This window comes from Beta vulgaris, chromosome 2 (assembly GCF_026745355.1).
Source record: "Beta vulgaris subsp. vulgaris cultivar EL10 chromosome 2, EL10.2, whole genome shotgun sequence".
NCBI lineage: Eukaryota > Viridiplantae > Streptophyta > Magnoliopsida > Caryophyllales > Amaranthaceae > Beta > Beta vulgaris.
The window spans coordinates 42473497-42494642 of record NC_079203.1 but is presented as its reverse complement, the minus strand read 5'-3'; the positions used below and the strand labels follow the sequence as shown (position 1 = coordinate 42494642).

The following is a 21146-nucleotide window of genomic DNA, read 5'->3' as shown; positions in this document are numbered from 1 at the left end:
TGCTCAAGTTCGACTCTAGTGAGCTTGATTAGAACTTGAGTGAGCTCGATTAGTACTCGAGATGTTGGCGAATCGAGTTAAGCAACTCAATATTAGACTTCAAAACTCGTGATAAGCTCGAATGGCCAATTATCAATAGCAAAATACCTAAATTTAGCATTTTTAATTTCTACCTTAGGGTTGCTTTTAACATGAGATAATTGCAAACTACTCGAAGTCTACTCAGTCAAAATTCGACTTGAGTGAACTCGACTCGACTCGAAATGCTAACAAGTCTAGTCTAGTCGAGCTAGCTCAAACTCAAACTCGACCCGCATCATTTATACCCCTAGTATTTGGTCAGACGGAAAATATTTCTAATAGAAAGTGGCTTTCCATAAACCATTTTCGAGAGGAAAATTCAATTCTAGATTGATTTTTATTTGTCCGGTTGTAAAAAGTAACTCTCCTTTGAACCTATTTTTCTTTGTTTGTGTTGTTTATCATTTGATACAGTGAGGGAAAGTGTGGCTTCCCTTGCCTCATTACAAAAGTAATTTTCCACCCTTGAAAGACAAAGTTCAACATATTTTCTCCTCCTTGATCTGGTCCAAACTAGATAGAGGAAAATCAGAGAAATAGTTTTACTGAAGAACACTTTCCTTTCAACCAAACACATTAATATGTTTAGTATGTAGTCATCAAAGTGTAAATCGAATAGACTAAAATATTCTCGACATAAAGTAAAACAAAGTCCGATTTTTAAAACTTATGTTCGTTCAATGCAATCTAAATAATTTTCATTAATCCAAATCATGATTCTTATAAACCAAAATTTCATACTCATACTACTATTGAAGCAGTTTTTTCTACAATATCATTAGGATCAGTTAGAGTGTTACTCTTTTTGCTTGACATTTAGAGGATTAAACATATGGTTAGGAGAGTAGTTTGCTTAAATATGATACTCGATATTATTGCAAAGGACAGAAGACATATAACATCATTCTTAGTACCATGTAGAAAATCTAAAGACTTCCCTTACGGACTTACGGTTAGACTTTGTCTTCTAACATCCTTTACAATCATAAAAAAATATTTTCTTTACAATGTAATAACAAACTCTCTTAACTAGTTATGATTAAAAACTAGTTATTAGGACAGGGCTATTCCCGTGTCAAAAAAATTTATTTATTAATATTATACTTTGAGATGATAAAAGTAAAATATTACTTGATCTAATGTTTAAAACTTTAGTTTATAAACTTCAAGTCACGGAATCGAACCCCCTATACTATGCAATTTCTTTTTTTCTTTTTTGGTTGTATGTGAACTACATTGAGTGCCCTTAAGGAGAGTGTCACATCTCACATGGCGTCGTTCCTTGTTTAAGAACACCTTTTAATATATTAGTATAGAGGTAATAATAAGTTGCATATAAAAAAGAGAACTTGAGTGAGCTCGATTAGTACTCGAGATGTTGGCGAATCGAGTTAAGCAACTCAATATTAGACTTCAAAACTCGTGATAAGCTCGAATGGCCAATTATCAATAGCAAAATACCTAAATTTAGCATTTTTAATTTCTACCTTAGGGTTGCTTTTAACATGAGATAATTGCAAACTACTCGAAGTCTACTCAGTCAAAATTCGACTTGAGTGAACTCGATTCGACTCGAAATGCTAACAAGTCTAGTCTAGTCGAGCTAGCTCAAACTCAAACTCGACCCGCATCATTTATACCCCTAGTATTTGGTCAGACGGAAAATATTTCTAATAGAAAGTGGCTTTCCATAAACCATTTTCGAGAGGAAAATTCAATTCTAGATTGATTTTTATTTGTCCGGTTGTAAAAAAGTAACTCTCCTTTGAACCTATTTTTCTTTGTTTGTGTTGTTTATCATTTGATACAGTGAGGGAAAGTGTGGCTTCCCTTGCCTCATTACAAAAGTAATTTTCCACCCTTGAAAGACAAAGTTCAACATATTTTCTCCTCCTTGATCTGGTCCAAACTAGATAGAGGAAAATCAGAGAAATAGTTTTACTGAAGAACACTTTCCTTTCAACCAAACACATTAATATGTTTAGTAGTAGTCATCAAAGTGTAAATCGAATAGACTAAAATATTCTCGACATAAAGTAAAACAAAGTCCGATTTTTAAAACTTATGTTCGTTCAATGCAATCTAAATAATTTTCATTAATCCAAATCATGATTCTTATAAACCAAAATTTCATACTCATACTACTATTGAAGCAGTTTTTTCTACAAATCATTAGGATCAGTTAGAGTGTTACTCTTTTTGCTTGACATTTAGAGGATTAAACATATGGTTAGGAGAGTAGTTTGCTTAAATATGATACTCGATATTATTGCAAAGGACAGAAGACATATAACATATTCTTAGTACCATGTAGAAAATCTAAAGACTTCCCTTACGGACTTACGGTTAGACTTTGTCTTCTAACATCCTTTACAATCATAAAAAAATATTTTCTTTACAATGTAATAACAAACTCTCTTAACTAGTTATGATTAAAAACTAGTTATTAGGACAGGGCTATTCCCGTGTCAAAAAAATTTATTTATTAATATTATACTTTGAGATGATAAAAGTAAAATATTACTTGATCTAATGTTTAAAACTTTAGTTTATAAACTTCAAGTCACGGAATCGAACCCCCTATACTATGCAATTTCTTTTTTTCTTTTTTGGTTGTATGTGAACTACATTGAGTGCCCTTAAGGAGAGTGTCACATCTCACATGGCGTCGTTCCTTGTTTAAGAACACCTTTTAATATATTAGTATAGAGGTAATAATAAGTTGCATATAAAAAAGAGAATAAAAAAAATAAAAAGTGCGGTGAGCGTGGATCGAACACGCGACCTTCAGATCTTCAGTCTGACGCTCTCCCAACTGAGCTATCCCCGCTTTTGATTATTTTCTTTGATAATTCTGTAATTGAAACGGTTCATGACTCGTGAGATAACTTGGGTGAAATTTGGACTATTTTAAATTGACAGCCTATGAATAGTTATAAAAGGTTTATGGAAGTTAGTTTAGTTGGTATATTTGGGGTTAATACCTAAAACCTATGTATTACATCTCCATAACCCCTTTTTTGAAAGACGGTCTCACGTTAGTGTTAACGTAAGACCGCTGATGTCATGCTGACATCACGCGCGTGCATCAGACCAACAATAGAATTAGTTAAGCGCTCGTACCTATTAGTTATGATAGCCTTAAATTGATTCTGGATGAATTAGTTAAGCGTTGGAGTATACTCCCTCTGTTTTTTTTTATCATTCCTACTTTGACTTTGCACGTTTGCCAATGCACGTTTTAAAACTTAAATATCTTTCATTATATATTAGTAAAAATTATAACGATTGAATTTTAATAAAGTACTAATTGAGACGAATCAAACAAGACCCCACATGACTATGTTTTTTCTTATAAATTGAGAACATTTGAGAAGATTCTCTCTATGCATGAATAGTGTCAAGATTCTAAGTGAGAAAGATAAAAAAAACAGAGGGAGTATTAGTTAGTCGCTGGAGTATATTAGTTAAACGCTAAAGTATATTAGTTAAGCGCTGGAGTATATTAGTTAAGCGCTGAACTACATTAGTTATATCATAAAAATCAAATTATAATGCATTTTTATTGGCCACAACTTCAATATCACGCATAAATAATTATGTCTTTCTCAAAAAAACTAATGCACTAATTCTATCATAGACCCTCCAAAACAAACCCATCATGCTCTTCTTCAATAAGTCAGACAACAAAGAATTGCAACAAAGCAAACTAGCGCAAAAATCACCATCTTTAACACACAAAAACACATTAGCAACTTCAATCAAGAAACCATTTTTCTTAAAAACATTGATCACTATATCAAAGAAGAAAAAACAAAATTGAGAAAGAAAACAAATATTGATGAATGTGACCAGTTGAAGAAACCCATAAGTTTAGTTTAATAAAAAAAAAAACTGATAATGATGAAGAGCAGATTGAATAATATATGGATTTAGCTATTTAGTGATGTTTGAAGAACCCGTTAAAATTTTCCAGTTGTTGTGTTTGAGAAGTGTTGAAATTTCTTCAACATTTTCGCCATTGGAGAGATTCAAGGTGGTGAAATTGTAGGAGATAATCTGAGTTTTGTGTGTTTTCTGTGTAAAAAACAATAATAACTAAATACCCAAATATCATAACTATTTATCAGAAAATAGTAACTAATAGCCAGAATCACAATTACCAACTATAAAACCATAAATGAAGACCGAGACTAAGAATTGGAGGAAAAATAGACTCGTCTCACATTAGTGTTAACGTGAGACGGTCTTTTATAAGACTTTGCGCCATGTTTTATGGCATTTATACTCAAGGAGAAGATAACAATTTTAAATTACAATATGATTACTCGATAATATATACTTCCTCTGTTTCTTTTTACTTGCAACAGTTTGACTTTCACGCTTGCCAATGCATAATTTCAACAACCCGTAAGTTTAATTACCGATAAATAAAAATTATAAAAAGTATATATTCGGAAAATATACATTCAGACGAATCTAACAAGATCCTACACGATTATGTTTTTCCTTAACTATAAATCACCAAACATAAACTAAGTAGAGTTGGTGAATAGTGTAAAAGTCAAACCGTTGCAAGTAAAAAGAAACGGAGGAAGTATATATAGGTGTTTTCCTTTTAAAAATAAAAGATATTCCTTTCATCCTTACAAAAAAAATTCCTTTTTTTCATGAACCATAAAGAAAATTTGTATCAACTAACAATATTATGTTACTCATGAATGCGATATGGACTTTCATTATACCCTTGAACATATTATCTTTTCGTATCTTGTGTGTGTAAGGTCCTTTGACCATCGACTCTCTCTCTATTTCTCCCAAACAAGTTTTTTTTGACACCGAATGATAACAAAACAAGTAGAAAACTAAAGTAAAACATAGTAGTAAAGATAGACGTCTCAGTGTCGCTAGGCATTGCTTAGCAATCTTATCCGCATCTGCAACTTCCTTGCGAGGCACCTTAGTGATGCAACATGAAGTGAAGGTATTAGCAAAAACCCTGATCTTGTCAAAATTCCAAATGAGCTCTGTATGTGGGCGAAGATTATTTTGCATAACATGAACCAGATTATTAGTGGAGTCAATAAAGAGATTAACATCTTGCAATTGGTTTTGATGAGCCCAATGTAAGGCCTGAATACAAGCTAAAACCTCCGCATGTAACGCTGAAATAGCTGAACCCCATAAGTTCCCCTCCCCGGATTCCTTGTGTGACAGTATTTGTCGGATTAAGCAGACACTAACCCAATACCCAACCTCATATTTGTTGTTTTAGGACCCCAAACTCCATCAACCAGGATGATATGACTAGAGGAACCATATCATTCTTTACCTAGATTTGTCACACAAAAGCCATGCGAGGTATTCATATTCTCTTCAGAGGGTGGAGGAAGCTAAGACCCAGAAGATGTTGTTGGGTCGATCATTGCAAATGACCAATGAAAAATAATGAGAAAATCTTTGTTGAGAAGTCATAGGGATCATCACTTAACCATCTTTGAAAACATTGTTATTCCTATGAACTCATAGTGACCAAAGTGAAATAATGAACTTGATGAGACATTCACTATGAAGACCATCCTCGCTTCTGAATAGCATGATATGTGTAATGATCCATTCAGTTTGAGAAGAAAGATCATATTGGGTTTGAGGGAGCAGAACAACATTCTGGCTCCAAAACATAGTAGCATAAGTACGTTGCTTGAAGATATGATTTTGATCCTCTAGGGTATCACTACAATGGTAACAATTAGGATCGAGATCAATACCCCTAGTCAGTAAATTAACTCGTGTAGGGAGCCTATTTTGAACCAGTTTCAAAATGAAGACCTTCCAACTTGGGTGGATCGGAGTATGTCAAATAATGTTGTAGATCTTACTAGGGCAACCCACTTGTTCATTTCAATGTACAGGGACTTGAGAAAGCATAGCATACGCACTTTTTAAGGTGAAATTACTCGGGTGATCAGGCCAATAAAGAAAGTCCTACTGATCATCAGTCAAAGGAAGTTCCATTGCTAGGATTGATTGTGCGTCGTTAAAGCTGAAATTACCATATCCTGCTTCCAAGTATGAGTAGTCGTATTTATAAGGTGGTGCACTTTCAATTTTTGAGCTTGGGCTAAAGTTATTGAAGCATTAGCCTCCAGAATACCATTTTCAACCCCACTCCGAGAGAAAGCAAGAATCTTCCTACCATTGTCGATCTTCCACTTACACCCTTTTATAAGACAATGTTCAGCCATCCGAAGACCCTTCATGCCCCCAAGAAGAAGAAGGAGTTGTAGTAGGTGGAATATCCGAATGTATGGTATTCAAATTTTTCGAGAAAAAAACTTTAGCAAGGAGCAAGGAAGGATTTTTGTGAAGCCGCCAAACTTGTTTCGTTAGAAGACAAGTATTTAGGGTTTCGGTAGCACGAATCTCGCTTGAGGCATCCCAAACCTTTAGGTAGATTAGTGACCTTTTTCTTAACCCAAGTGATCCTTTTCCCCCTTTCGAGACCAAAGGAAGGAATTAGAATTGATAACGGAGTTAATTTCATTGGAGATTCCCATCAAAATAGAAAGGCAAGCCATAATATGGGAAGTCATAGCTAGAATGGAGCTCATGAGGATAACTTTAGTAAGAAAAGACAAGACATGGGAATTCCAAGAAGCTAAGTGATATGTTTTGCCACTATATCAATTGGAACTCCTAGATGTGTACCAAATTTATGAACTTGAGAGAAACATATGATACTTTTAAAACTCATGTTGATCAACCAATGTGGTATTAGGACTGAATTTAATGATAGATTTAAAAAGGTTGAGACATTCACCTGAAATAGTAAAAAACATTGGGTAATTTGATTAATAGTTGTACATGACTCACTAATTTACACTATCTATGAAAAGTCTGTACTTGTAAACTAATTAACAAAATTAGAAGTGTGAGTCAAAATGTAACAGATAATAATTTATTTGAGGAACATAAAAGATACTTCATACATCTTTTAATATAGTGCTCACATCTCATTTTTCACGAGAATTACAGAAAATAAAAGGAGTAGTAGGATTTTTGAAAAAAAAATAATTAAGAAAGTGTATTTGGAGATTTTGTCTTGAAACTAGTTCTTTATTTTATTTTTTTCCTTTTGGAAAAAATAAAAAAGGAATGAGTGTTTCTTGGAATGGTGTAAAATAATAAATAGGGATTACATATTTTGAAAGAAAAGTAGGGGTATTTTGGAAAGTTTGTGTAGAAAATAAGATAATTTAGTCCAAGCAAATTAATTAAAAAGAAAACAAGCACAATATCCTTTGGCCAGGACCAACGGTAGTGGCAGCACACCACCCCTTGGAGTTCTGCTCCTTATCACAATCCGTGGTAGTGGGGCGTTGTTCCCCCATACCCATATCCTTCAACATGGGCCAGGCCCACTTCTTTCCCTCCAAGGACCCAGCAACAGCTGTCTAGCATTCTTGGACCAAGGCCTCCACAAGCCTATTTTGCCATATCTACTTCAACTGACATCGAGGCTGCTATGCACACTCTTGGACTCACTCCTCCTTCTCCCACGTGGTACATGGACACCGGGGCCACGTCTCACATGACATCTTCTCAAGGTATACGCTCTTCTTATTTTAATTTGAGCAATAATAATGGTATAATTGTTGGAAATGGTCATTCTATTTCAATTCGTGGTTATGGTTATACACGTTTGTCCTCCCCCACCCACCCCTTTCTCAAAAAAATGTCCTACATGCTCCCCAACTTATTAAAAACCTTGTCTCAGTTCAAAAATTCACCACTGATAACTCTGCATCTGTTGAATTTGACCCTCTTGATTTTTCTGTTAAGGATTTCCAGACGGGGATGCCTCTAATGAGATGTGACAGTCGGGGGAAGCTCTATCCTATCACCTCTTCCACACTCCACCAACCATCAACTTTTGCAGCTTTAGCACCTTCTTCATGGCATGAATGCCCGGGTCATCCGGGAGCTCCTATTATCAACTCTCTTAGGCTAAATAAATTTATTGAGTGTAATAAGACTACAACTGCACCTTTTTGTCACTCATGTCCTCTTGGAAAGCATGTTAAAATGCCATTTGTTGCTTCACATTCTTGTACTTTGATGCCCTTCGATATTATTCATATTGATCTTTGGACATCGCCTATTTTAAGCTCTTTGGGTCATCGTTATTATATTGTTTTATTGGATGATTATTCTAATTTCTTGTGGACATTTCCCATTTTCCAAAAGTCTCAAGTTTACTCCACATTTTAATCTTTTCGAGCTTTCATTCAAACTCAATTTGAACGGGAAATTAAAAATGTTCAATGTGATAATGGTAAAGAATATGATAATGGACCTTTTAGAAAATTTTGTAATGATAATGGTATCTCTTTTCGTTTCTCATGCCCCTACACTTCCTCCCAAAATGGTAAGGCTAAACGAAAAATTAGAACCATCAACAATGTCATTCGAACTCTCCTTGCTCATGCATCTTTATCACCTACATTTTGGCATCATGCTCTCCAAATGGCCACTTACCTCCTAAACATCATTCCACACAAAAATTTAGCCTACCAATCTCCTCTCAAAATTCTCTATCATAAAGACCCTTCTTACTCTCATCTTCGGGTTTTTGGATGCTTGTGTTACTCCACCACAATCAATAAGCTTCAACCCCGATCCACACCATGCGTTTTTTGGGGTACCCTTCTAATCATTATCGCGGTTACAAGTGTTATGATTTATCTACCAACAAAATCATCATTAGTCGCCATGTACTTTTTGATGAGCACACTTTTCAATTTGCTTCACTACATTCCCCTCTCACTGATACTTACCATTTCCTAGATGAGGGTCTCTCACCTCATTTTATGTATCAAACTAGCCCCATTCAGGAGCCCATTGCTGAGCCCCTTACTCCTCCTACTGACACGGGCCCACAACACGTTTCCTCTCCAGCCCACCCCCTTTACTCCTCTGGCCTAGCTACCCTTTCCTCTCTTAGCCCAGCGTCCCTCTCTCCCCTACCTGACGCGGGCCCTAATCCTCCCTCATCCTCTCCTATCCGTCTCTCTTCCTCTCATGAGCCAGCCCATGTCACTCCTTCTCCTATGGACATCCAGTCCCCTTCCTCCATTCCTTTGGACTCGCCTACCTCTCTATCCATCCCTACAAATTCACCCTCCTCATCAGATTTATCCCCTGGATCCATCTCACATATTCCCACTCCACATCCCACAATCGCCCCTGCTCATCGTGTCATTACTTGAAGTCAACACGACATCATTAAACCCAATTCTAAATACAACCTTCACACAACTCTCACAAAATCCCCTCGTCCTCGTAACCCCGTGTCTGCACTTAATGACCCGAATTGGAAAATGGTCATGGATGATGAATATCATGCTCTTATTAAAGATAAGACTTGGGATTTAGTACCCCGACCTCCTAATGTTAATGTGATTCGGTCTATGTGCGTTTTGCGTCATAAAGAAAATTCCGATGGTTCTTTTGAGCGGCATAATGCCCGTCTTGTTGGTGATGGTAAACCACAGCAGGTTGACATTGATTGTGGGGAAACTTTCAGTATTGTGGTTAAACCGGCTACAATTCGCACTGTTCTTAGTCTGGCTCTCTCCAAAAATGGGTTTATTCATCAGCTCTATGTGAAGAATGCTTTCGTACATGGTGCTCTGAATGAAACTGTTTACATGCATCAGCCTATGGGTTATAAAAGGCGGTCTCATCCTGATTATGTGTGCTTGTTATGCAAGTCAATATATGGCCTCAAACAAGCCCCCCGTGCCTGGTACAAAAGATTTGCAGACTCTGTATCTACTATTGGCTTCTCTCATATATATAGCATCTTTAATCACTCTCTTTTCATATATCGTCAGGGGCCTGATATAGCTTACATTCTTCTGTACGTCGATGATATTATTCTCACGGCCTCTTCTGACACTCTTCGGCAATCTATCATGACTCTTCTCGTGTCTGAATTTACTATGAAGGATTTGGGGCCACTTAGCTATTTCTTGGGTATTGCAGTTACTCGTCATTTTGCTGGGCTCTTTCTCTCACAAAAGAAATATGTTGAAGAAATCATTGACCGTGCTGGTATGTCCTCTTGTAAACCCTATGCTACTCCTGTTGATACTAAGCCAAAGCTTATTGCGGTCTCTAGTACTCCCTATGAGGATCCCTCCTCTTATCGATCGGAGTCTTGCCGGGGTACTTCAGTACTTGACCTTCACCAGACTCGACATCTCCTATGCGGTTCAATAAGTATGTCTCTTTCTGCACAATCCTATTGTTGAACACATGCATGCCCTTAAACGTATTGTGAGATATGTCAAGGGCACCTTGGATCTTGGCTTGCATCTCTATAAGTCATCTACACCCACTCTTCTTTCTTACACCATGCTGATTGGGGTGGATGTCCTGACTCTCGACGCTCCACCTCTGGGTACTGCGTTTTCCTTGGTGATAACCTTCTCTCTTGGTCCTCTAAGCAGCAAGCCACTTTATCCCGCTCTAGTGTCGAGTCTGAGTACCGAGGAGTGGCCAATGTTGTTTCGGAATCCTGCTGGATTCGCAACCTTCTCCTCAAACTACATTGTCCTTAAACAAAGCTACTCTTGTTTATTGTGACAATGTTAGTGCTATCTATTTTTCAGGGAACCCGGTTCAACTTCAGCGCACTAAGCACATTGAAATGGACACTCACTTTGTTCGTGAAAAAGTTGCTCGTGGCGAAGTTCGTGTCTTACATGTCCCTTCCCGCTAACAGATAGCATGCATATTTACCAAAGGTCTTCCATTACTTCTCTTTCGAGACAGTCTCAGCGTTCGCAAACCTCCCGCTTTGACTGCGGGGGTGTGATAGAATATATGTAAATAAATATTGTAATCTTGTTTTTATTTTAGAATATATTCAGCTGTAAATCAATTAGGTAGTTTCCTTATTTATAGCCTAATTTCTAGCAATGTAACTTGTATATCTTGGACCTTTGAATATTGGAATCAATCAAGGATCATAATCTTTCAGAAATGCTAACGAGTCGAGCTAGCTCTAACTCAAACTCGACTCACATCATCACCACCCATGTAGACATATAGCATAATAAAGATACTCCCCAGCCAAAATGAAGTGTAGATTCTTTACATAGTTCTAAACTATAATGCACCCACCCTTACACTAGTGGAAAAATAAGGAAGGACTGCGCTAAAAAAGGCCCTTAAGGCTGCGTATTCTAACAACAGCCCTTTACATAGCAGCCCTTCACTTTAAAGGAAGGGATGCGTTTTTAACAAAAAATGCAGTCCTACTGTAACGAAGGGCTGCGTTTTTGAACTAAAAACGCATCCCTTCTTCAAGTGAAGGGCTGCGTTTTTTGTCAAAAACGCAGCTCGTTTAACTTAGAAGGGTTGCGGTTTTAGCTCAAAACCGCAGCCCTTTTGGATCCCAAAAAAATAAAAAAATAAAATTATTTTTTTGCATTTTCTATGTCAAATTGACACAAAATCAATTCCAAATTAATAAAATTATAACAAAATCACAAACTGACACTTATATATAATAACAAAAACTACGACATATATCCAACCAGATATATATTATCGCAAAAACAGATGAATATATTGTAAACAATAAATATTATAAGTAACAAATAATTAGTAAAAACTAAAAAACAGAAACTAAAAAACAAAAAACAGAAACTAAAAAAAACGAAAAACAGAAACTAAAAAAAAACGAAGAACTGAAACTGAAAAAAAAACAGAAACCAAAAAAAAATAGAAACTAAAAAACAAAAACCGAGAACGAAGAACCGAGAACGAACAAAAATAAAAAAAACAGAAACTAAAAAACAAAAAAACGAAAAACAGAAACTAAAAAAAAACGAAAAACAGTAACAAATAATCTCCGATTGTCATCCCTTTGCATCAACCACCAGATCTGAACGAGTCATCCTCACCAACCGAAGAAAACGAGTCATCGCCAACCGAAGAAGAAAACGAGGGGAATCGAAGAAAAAAGGAACGTATGATTGTTAATGGCGACGAAGAACGAAAGAGTGTTGATGGAGATCTGAACGAACGAACGAGGGAGGAAGCCGTCGGTGGATTTGTTGCGTCGAGCGAGTGTTGCGACGAGGAGGAGGAAGGCTGTGGGTTAGTCGAAAATTTGTTGAAGGAAAACATCCAACAAACTGTTTATTCTGAAACAATTTGTTGAACGAGTCTAAAATACGCAGATACTATTATGAAGAATTTGAAGCTGTGGATTTCAGATGCAATATGGGTCGATTGGCTTTGGTGAGAGAGAGAGAGAATGAGTGAAGGGAGGAGGGAGGAGAGGGAGGAGAGAGAGAATCAGTTCTAACGTGAGAGAGGAGAGAGAGAATGAGATTGTGAGAGAGAATTATTGTGCCGCTTAACATTAACGTGAGAGAGGAGGAGAGGGAGGAGGGAGGGAGTGAGAAATAAACCCTAGCCCGCTTAACATTTTAAGCCCAATGCGCGCTTCTTTTCAAATAAAATAAAAAAAGCCCATAAAGGGCTGCGCTTGTCTTTAAAAACGCAGCCCTACTGTAGAGAAGGGCTGCGTTTTTTTTAAAACCGCAGCCCTACAATAAAGAAGGGTTGCGTAATCAGGAATACGCAGCCCTTCCAGCGCAACCCTTCCTTTTTTCCCCCTATTGTTAATTTTTGGAAACTCTTTTGTGAAATTTTTTGTTTCAATGGAAAATGGTTTCTTTCCAGCTGCAAAACGTCAAATGTTGGTAACATGGAACTCTAAATTTCTGCAGGTAGGAAGTTGTTTCTATGTTTAAAAAATGAATTGATAAGTTTAACTTAATAAAACCGAAATGATGAATTATTTTATAAAATATACTATATCTACAATATATCTAAGTAATGGCACTTTTATTAATTTATTTATTTCTGAAATACAAGTAATGGGTTAATGATTTACGTCTGAACTTTTAAGTAAAGAACTGCATACACAAAGCGATGTGGAGGAGGCACATTTACAAACAAAAATGGTGTTGACAAATCTATCAAAATGCATCCACATGAAAAAAAATGTTAGATGTAATAGAAAATCTGGTCATTATTTTGTTGGTATATTATGAATTTATGATTTATGAATATTTGTGTCCTTGATATTGGAGTTAAGGTTACAACAGGGTACTGAACTTTGCCCTTTGTTTCAATTTGGGTACTCAATTTTGAAAAGTTTCAGTTTGGGTATTCAAAATGGATGTTCATTACTTTTAGATACCGAAGTTTGCAAAGTACCGTTATCAGCCCCAAAAATAAAAGAAAAATGTGATGTGGCATTATTTATAAAAATTCCAAACTTTTTTCTCTCTCCTCAAATTCCTCTCCTATCTATTATCTCTCCTCCCCTGTTTCAACTCCTATCATTCACAACCCAAAGGAGATTAACATCAACACAAAACCAAATAAAATTAATAAAGATCAGTAAATGCTAGGTATGAACCTGAACAAAAACGCCATTCACAACCCGAAGGAAATTAATATCAACAAAACAATGAATCCAAAGAAAATTAACATACCCAACGCAAATTTATGAACGAACTTATATTCCTTTTGAAACCACATAAATTACAATCCAAAGTAGCCCATATCGAAATGAGAAACATTACATCTCTTAGCTTTTTTCAAACTAGTCTTATATGCACGCGATGCGTGCGTTAATTTCAAAACTTGCTATTTCATTATAGTTTTTTTTGCCAAATGCAGCCCTTCAAAGTAACCAATTTGTTAATTGCAGCCCTCTGATTGCAATCTCTTCAAATTACAGCCTCAAATAAACCACACACTTTTAAGTTGCAACCTAAACCTAACTTATCTTCACGCATTTTGGGCTGCAACTTAAAAGTGTTTGCTTTATTTGAGGCTGCAATTGAAGATATTGAAATAAAAGGACTACAATTAACAAAGTAACACTTTAAAGGGATGCATTTGGCAAAATTTTTATAGATACTCCATTCGTACTATAACTATGATTATGCTTAAAATGTCAATTAAAGGCTAATAGTTAGATGAATTTAGATATATTAATTTGCCAATATAAAAAGCTAATAAAGATTGTGAGTGATTTTTAATTTATTTTTTTTGTGATTGAATCAAAGAGTATCAAAGGTAGTGAGTTTTCAAACTTTTTAGGTGGACGTCATGTATATCATATTCTCTTATAAAAAAAGTTCAATATATTCTGTTCATTTAATTTTCTGATTGAAATATTTGACATTATCATTTTTAACTTTTTTTGAATGGCAAGTTCAAATGAGAAATGATTCTTAAATTTTTTTCTTTTGTAATTTTTTTTATTTCATTAGATCATTAAGGGTAATTTAGTATTTTCAAATGAGGACACCATCTTCCTCCCCCCTTCCATTATATAATAGAGATCTTGGGGGCTGTACCTTTAGTGGTGCAGCTTAGAATTTTTCTGTTTCATATGCATGTTAAGAATATCAATGCAAAGAGGTGTTTTCCCTCCCTTTTTTTATTTGATGTTCGCAAAAACATCTGAAAATTTATCCCTTTTCTGTTTCATGTTGATACAGCTAGTTCAAGGAGGTCTTTTTCTGCACTCTTCCTCTGCTTTGTTTTTTGTTTATTATTTATTTATGTATTTTGTGGGAGGATGGGGTGAAAAGGGTTGGTGAGGCACAAGTAAAAAATTTGTCATCAGGATCTAAGAACTAGATTCAGTAGTTAATACGGTGTTAGAACTAGGCCGCAGCGCATTGCGATCGCATTGTAAAGGTTTTGGAGCAGTGGAGCTTACATGACCGAGATAAGTAGGTCACAACGGCCGCAAACCATCTGCACTGCCCGTGAAAGTTGTTCCACAATCGCAACCATATCAGAGAAGTATGAACGAACTTAATAAAGAAAAACAAATTGGTTTAGAGATCTAGTGACGATTCGTGGCTGTTCGTGGTCAACGGAATTGGTTGGAGTTCGTGAGATCGAAAAACAAATTTGTGGTGGCGACTAATCATAAGGCTCGAAGGAGGAGAGAGATCGAGGGTGATGGGTAATGATTGGGGTTGATGAGGAGGAGGGTGGTGGCTGGCTCAAGGATAGAGAAGAGGGAGACGAACATTTTTTTTTTGCCCCCTTTCGGGAATCCGTGGTAAGATGAATTACCTTTGGGCTGCCCTCGCACAGGGTCACTCACCTAGAGGCCCAACAAACCCCAATCCCCCCCCCCCCCCCCCCCCTTCCCCAAAAATATTGAAAATTGCTTCGAGATTCGAACCTTGGTCTCCCATGTGGGAGATAGGAAGCTATACCATCGGACCAAGGGTCCTTGGTCAATTTATTGGCTCTCACATGCATGTACATGTGAATTTTCGGGTATTCATAAATATTACTACCTCCGTTCCAAAATATAGTTCATAATTCTTTTTGCACATTTTCCAAGACTTATCTTTGACATATCATATCTTCAATTTCGTATTAGTAAACAAAAATAAAAAATTAATATTATAAATGTACATATTGAGGCGAATCTAACAAGACCTTATATAAGTGTGTTTTTTTGGTATACATTAATGAGAATATTTGGTCAAATTTTTCAATGCGTGACTTCCAAAATGAAAACATGAACTATATTTCTGACGGATGGAGTATAATTTTGCTATATGTGGAATAAGTTCCACAAAATGGCTAACTAACCCTTATTATAGATAATTATGTATATCTCCATAATCTTGTATTAATGGTTGTGGATATATACATTTGATATGATAAGATTGAAAATTTGTAATCATAGGATATCTTATGTAATTTTCCATATATATCATTTAGCTAATACTCCATTTGTATTTTTTTTTTCTTTCTTACTTTCCTTTGCACATCTTCCAATGTACATCTTTGAACTTAAATATCTTTCATTATATATTAGTAAAAATTAGAATGATTGAATATTAATAATATATTAATTGTGATGAATTAAACAAGACCCCACATGAGACATGACCATATTTTTTCTTATAAATTGAAAAAAATTGAGAAGATTCTCTCTAAATAGTGTGAGAACGATAAAAAAACAAAAGAAATACCTCATTATAAATTGTATGTAAATCGAAGAGATCTACTCTTGTTCTTGAGTTAAAATTGTAGTGTGCTTTTGTTTTTTTCACTAATTTGATTTTCTTGTTGCTATTTTATCACTGTTTCTTTACGTTTAGTTTTGATTTTTTTTTTTTGGAAATTTTTTGATTGTTTATTTTTTCAGGGTTTAGGTGGGAATTTCATGAGTCCATCTGCTGTAAAAATGGAGCAATCAAAGCCTGCAAATTTGAACAGTGAGAACGGTTGTGAAATCGAAGCTCGATTCGCCGAACTCTGCAAGGTTTAATGTCTTCTTATCCATGTTCTTCATCAACAACACCACCTGACCATCTCACCAAGTAATTCTTTTCTTTCTCTTGTATCCAAATCTCCCACTTTAAAATGCATTCAAACAAATTATCGTTACTTAGAGAAAATACACTATATCTATATCTCTTTTGTTTATTCGTTTGTTCCTATAATTTTAGATTATATTTGCTCACTTGTTCTTGTTGTCAATTTATTTCATTGTTCATCGAATCAAAAATTTTAAATGGCTTCTTTTAGCATATAGAATTGGTAAGTCTGAAAGTGTCACAAGATTTCGTTACTATATCTGTTTAATGAATGTTGTGGTGATTACTTGCGCGCTATTGTCGTTTCTGTTTGCGGCTTAGTAGCTGCTAGTGTTGGCTAATGTATTCGTTTGATCATCCACTTGTTATTCGTTTCATGTTCTTTTTGTTATTGTTGTGGAATTATTAGTTACCGATCGAATGATTGTAATGTATTGTTGTATTATGTTTGATTTGATATTCTTGAATGATAATTTTAGTTGCTTCGCTTGTTGATCTATGTGTGCGTGTATAATTCGTTCTTATTCTCTCTTCCGTTAGAATGGGGTCGGAACGTGAAATTACTCTTACTATCTGAGTATATTTAAGTTAGCTTAAGTTATACACACTACAAGCAACTCAAATATAGTTTGTTCAAATATGGGAAAGTATGCATATTCACAAGGTTTGGCTAGTTGTTTTAGAAATGGATAGGTTTTAACATATTATGTGGTGTTCGAGGTTACTTCATTTCTTAAGATTTGTAGTGCATCTTTTTCCCATAGGCTGATTATGATATTGCAATTAGGTTCTTCACTGAGTCTCTAAATTGGATTTGCACATGTTTAATCTGATGTGCTAACCTCTCCTTAATTGCACCCATTTTTGTATACAAGAGATAGAGAGCTGTTTTTTTGGGGAAAAGATCCTCGGGTGTTGATGCTCAGTAATCATTGTTATATGCTCTTGCAGACCTTATGTTTTGCATCATTCAAGCCTTTTGGAGAACTATTGAAAAAAAAAATTGTTCTCTAGTGGCACTTGAAGTCATAGTAATAGTCTCCTTTAATGATGCAATCACGTGTTAAAATCTCCTTTTCACCCTTTAGTTATTCCACAACGAGCTGTTTAAGCAGGGTTGTTTATGTTGTGCATCTCTTCTAGGGATGGCAATGGTCAGGGTCTGGGTAGGGTAAGGCTAGACCCATACCCATACTCATACCCTAATTTTTGGATGTAGACCCATACCCTACCCATACCCATAGGGTAATAATTTTTAGGACCCGTACCCATACCCGTAGGGTCTGGGTAGGGTCTAGGGTCTAAAATGGGTCCAACAAAAAAAATCCGCGTACATTATCACATGTATATATAATCGTTAAGCACAATTTTATATATTAATTTTGCAATTAGCTTCTACTAATTCTACACTTCTACTTCATTATATTATTTATATAGTGAAAATTCATAATTTTACGTGGCTCGACTATTCGGCTAACGATGGTTGACTGGTCGCCGGTGGAGAGTGAGAGACAGAGAGTAGAGCAAGAGAGAGAGAGAGAGAGAGAGAGATGGTGAGTCTGATAGACGTGAGATTTGTGGCTAGTAAGTGAGGAAGGGTTAAGGTTTTAATTTATAGGAAGTCTGTTGAAGGTTATGTTTATATATATATATATTATATATATATATATATATATATATATAATATATATAATATATATATAATATATATATATATATATATATATTAATTTTAAAAAATAAAAAATAAATATTTTATTTAGATGGGTCTATGGGTAGGTATGGGTAGGGTCTGGGTATTTGAGGAGTGGACCCATACCCTACCCTTACCCGATAGGATCAAGACCCATACCCTACCCTTACCCATAGGGTCCAAAAAATTAATACCCATATCCTAATTTTAGGGTAGGGTCTGGGTAGGGTTCTGGACCCATTGCCATCCCTAATCTCTTCTGTATTATTAAGAGGTTTATTTGCATTTACGTGTTGATTGATTCAGGATAGGAAAACTATCACCTACTTTATCAAGCTCCTAAGCATTTCCTAGTTCCAGTGATTGCTTGCATCTCATCTATAAAACTGTCAAATAGCGCTCTTATTTGGTTTGTGTTCTCATAATTCCCACATTCGATTATGTGCTTGAATGTGATTTGTTACCGATTATTAATGATTTGACTTGTGCGATAAACTTATCAGGTGATTTCAACTTTGGAAGGTTATACATACTCAAGCCCGTTATTTATCTGATGATGCAGCAAGCCATCAAGGGAAGTTAGTCCCTGCTTCAAAACATTTTTGTAATTTACGAGAGGTGAATACTTCCTCCGTTCCATAATAAGTGAAACATAGGGATTGGGCACAAGATTTAATAAACATCACTTTCAAAAGCCAAAAAGTCATAAAATACCCTTTTTATTATCAAAAGGAGGAGAGAGAAAAACAAACCACACAAGTTTGTGAGGGCACTCTTGTCATTTTGTCACTTTCTTTTATCCATTTAAGGTATGTTTCACTTATTTTGAAACGTTCTAAAATAGTAAGTGTTTCACTTATTATGGAACGGAGGAAGTATAAAATATCTGAAGAAATGGGACTTTGAAGCTTGTGTTGTCACATCACACTTATGATCTTTGTGGTCATCTTCAATCTTGCAGTCTTCTGATTTTTAGGATTTTTTGTGTAAATTAGTTATTTAGTTACAAAATACTCTGACCTTTACTGTGGAATGGCAAATTTTTTTCTATCTACAATATTGCTTTTATGATATTAATTTGTTCTTACATCATTTTCTTCTTGGTTGAAATAATTTCAGTCAGTTGAATTCTCTAATTGACTCAGTATCCAATTGTTATTCCTCATTCTTTTCTATTCTCAAGTTTCTTCCATTATGCAGATTGTAAGGCTTGACCCTGCATTATAAAAGGCTTGAATTAATGATTGCTTTGAGCAATCGTTAAATAAATCAACGACTGCTTTAAACAGTCGTTAAATCAACGATTGTAATAGACCGTCGTTAATTTAACGACTATTTAAAATCATTGTTGATTTAACGATTTTTTTACCATATACCCCTGACAATTTTTTTTGCACCGTATACCCTTTCAACTTTCTAAATTCATCATGTACCCCTCACTTTTCGAAAAATACATCAACTTATCCTTTTGACTAACGGTGTTAGACTTCCATTAGTCATTAGGCTATAATCCTCTCCTAATACTAATTAACTACCTAAACCGTAAACCTAATCAACCAAAAAAACCTAACCCTAAAAGCCCACTAACCCCTACCCACCCCCATCCTTAGCCCACAACCCACCACCCCATCCCCACCCCACAGCCCACCACCCCCCTAACCCTAACCAGCACCACTGCACCACCACATGACCCACCACCATATGACCCCTACCCCCACTCTTGACCGAATTTTCGCACCTGACCCCCACCGGATTTTGGCACCTGACCCTCACCCCCACCGGATTTTCGCACCTGACCCCCACCCCCAACGGATTTTCGCACCCCCACCCCACCCCACCTCTCCTCTATTTCGCCGGACCCCACCCCACGGATTTTCACACCTGACCCCCACCGGATTTTCGCACCCCATCCCCACCTCTCCTCTATTTCGCCGGATCCCACCCCACGGATTTTCGCACCTGACCCCCACCCCCACCAGATTTTTGCAACCCACCCCCACCTCTCCTCTATTTCGCTCGCGGTGTGGGGGATCGTTCAGGGTGTGGTGTGGTGGCGTTTGGGTTCAGGGTTGCCGGGGAAAGGGGAGCGGGTGCAGTTGGGGTTGCGGCTGGGGTGGGGGAGGGGTGGTAGGTGGGTGGTTATTGTAGGTTTAGGGTTAGAGAGGAGAATAGGATAGGGTTTAGGGTTAATTAGGCTAGAGGGGTTAGGGTTTAGGTTAGGAGGGGATTAGGGGTTAATGACTAACGGACGTTAACGCTGTTAGTCGTTAAGGGTAAGTGAGTGTATTTTTTGAAAAGTGAAGGGTATATGGTGAATTTGGAAACTTGAAAGGGTATATGGTACAAAAAAAATTTATTAGGGGTATATGGTGAAAAAACCGTTGATTTAACAACTGTTTGATTCAGCGACAGCTCTAAACGGTCGGTCGCATATCCTCAACGTTGGTATTCTAAACGGTCGCTGATAAGCAAGAAAACCGTCATTGATACTGGTACCGATGGCTGGACGACCGTTGATTCCTAAATCAGCGACCATCGATGCAACGAATGTCTGTCAACGACTATTGACCGTCGTTGATGGTCCAGCGACGACTTTTGAGAGTATCAGTGACAGTTTTTAGCCGTCGTTGATATTGTCTTTTCTTGTAGTGTTAACCAAGTGAATATGGGTAAGTTGTACTCATTTCATTGTATTATGTTGTTATCTCTATTATATATGCCAACACATGGGGACATTAAGAAATAGAAAAAGATAAAAAAAAATGACTAACTGCTCGATTTAAAGAAAAAAGAGAAAAAGTAAAAAAAAAAAAAGCATCACATTTATATTGCACGGTAGTTCTTTGAAACAAATTACAAAGACAGTTATTCTACATAATTAATTCAGTTATTTATATGCTTTCGTACGCATGTATATA

The 21146-nt window shown here is 36.2% G+C and overlaps 1 non-coding gene across 1 annotated transcript; it reads right to left on the bottom strand.

Annotated features, from left to right (window-relative positions):
• Positions 1-2838: 2838 nt before the first annotated feature.
• On the bottom strand, positions 2839-2911 carry TRNAF-GAA (transfer RNA phenylalanine (anticodon GAA)). The gene has a single exon. It is a non-coding gene; the product is annotated as a tRNA-Phe (tRNA).
• Between the last annotated feature and the right edge of the window lie 18235 nt (positions 2912-21146).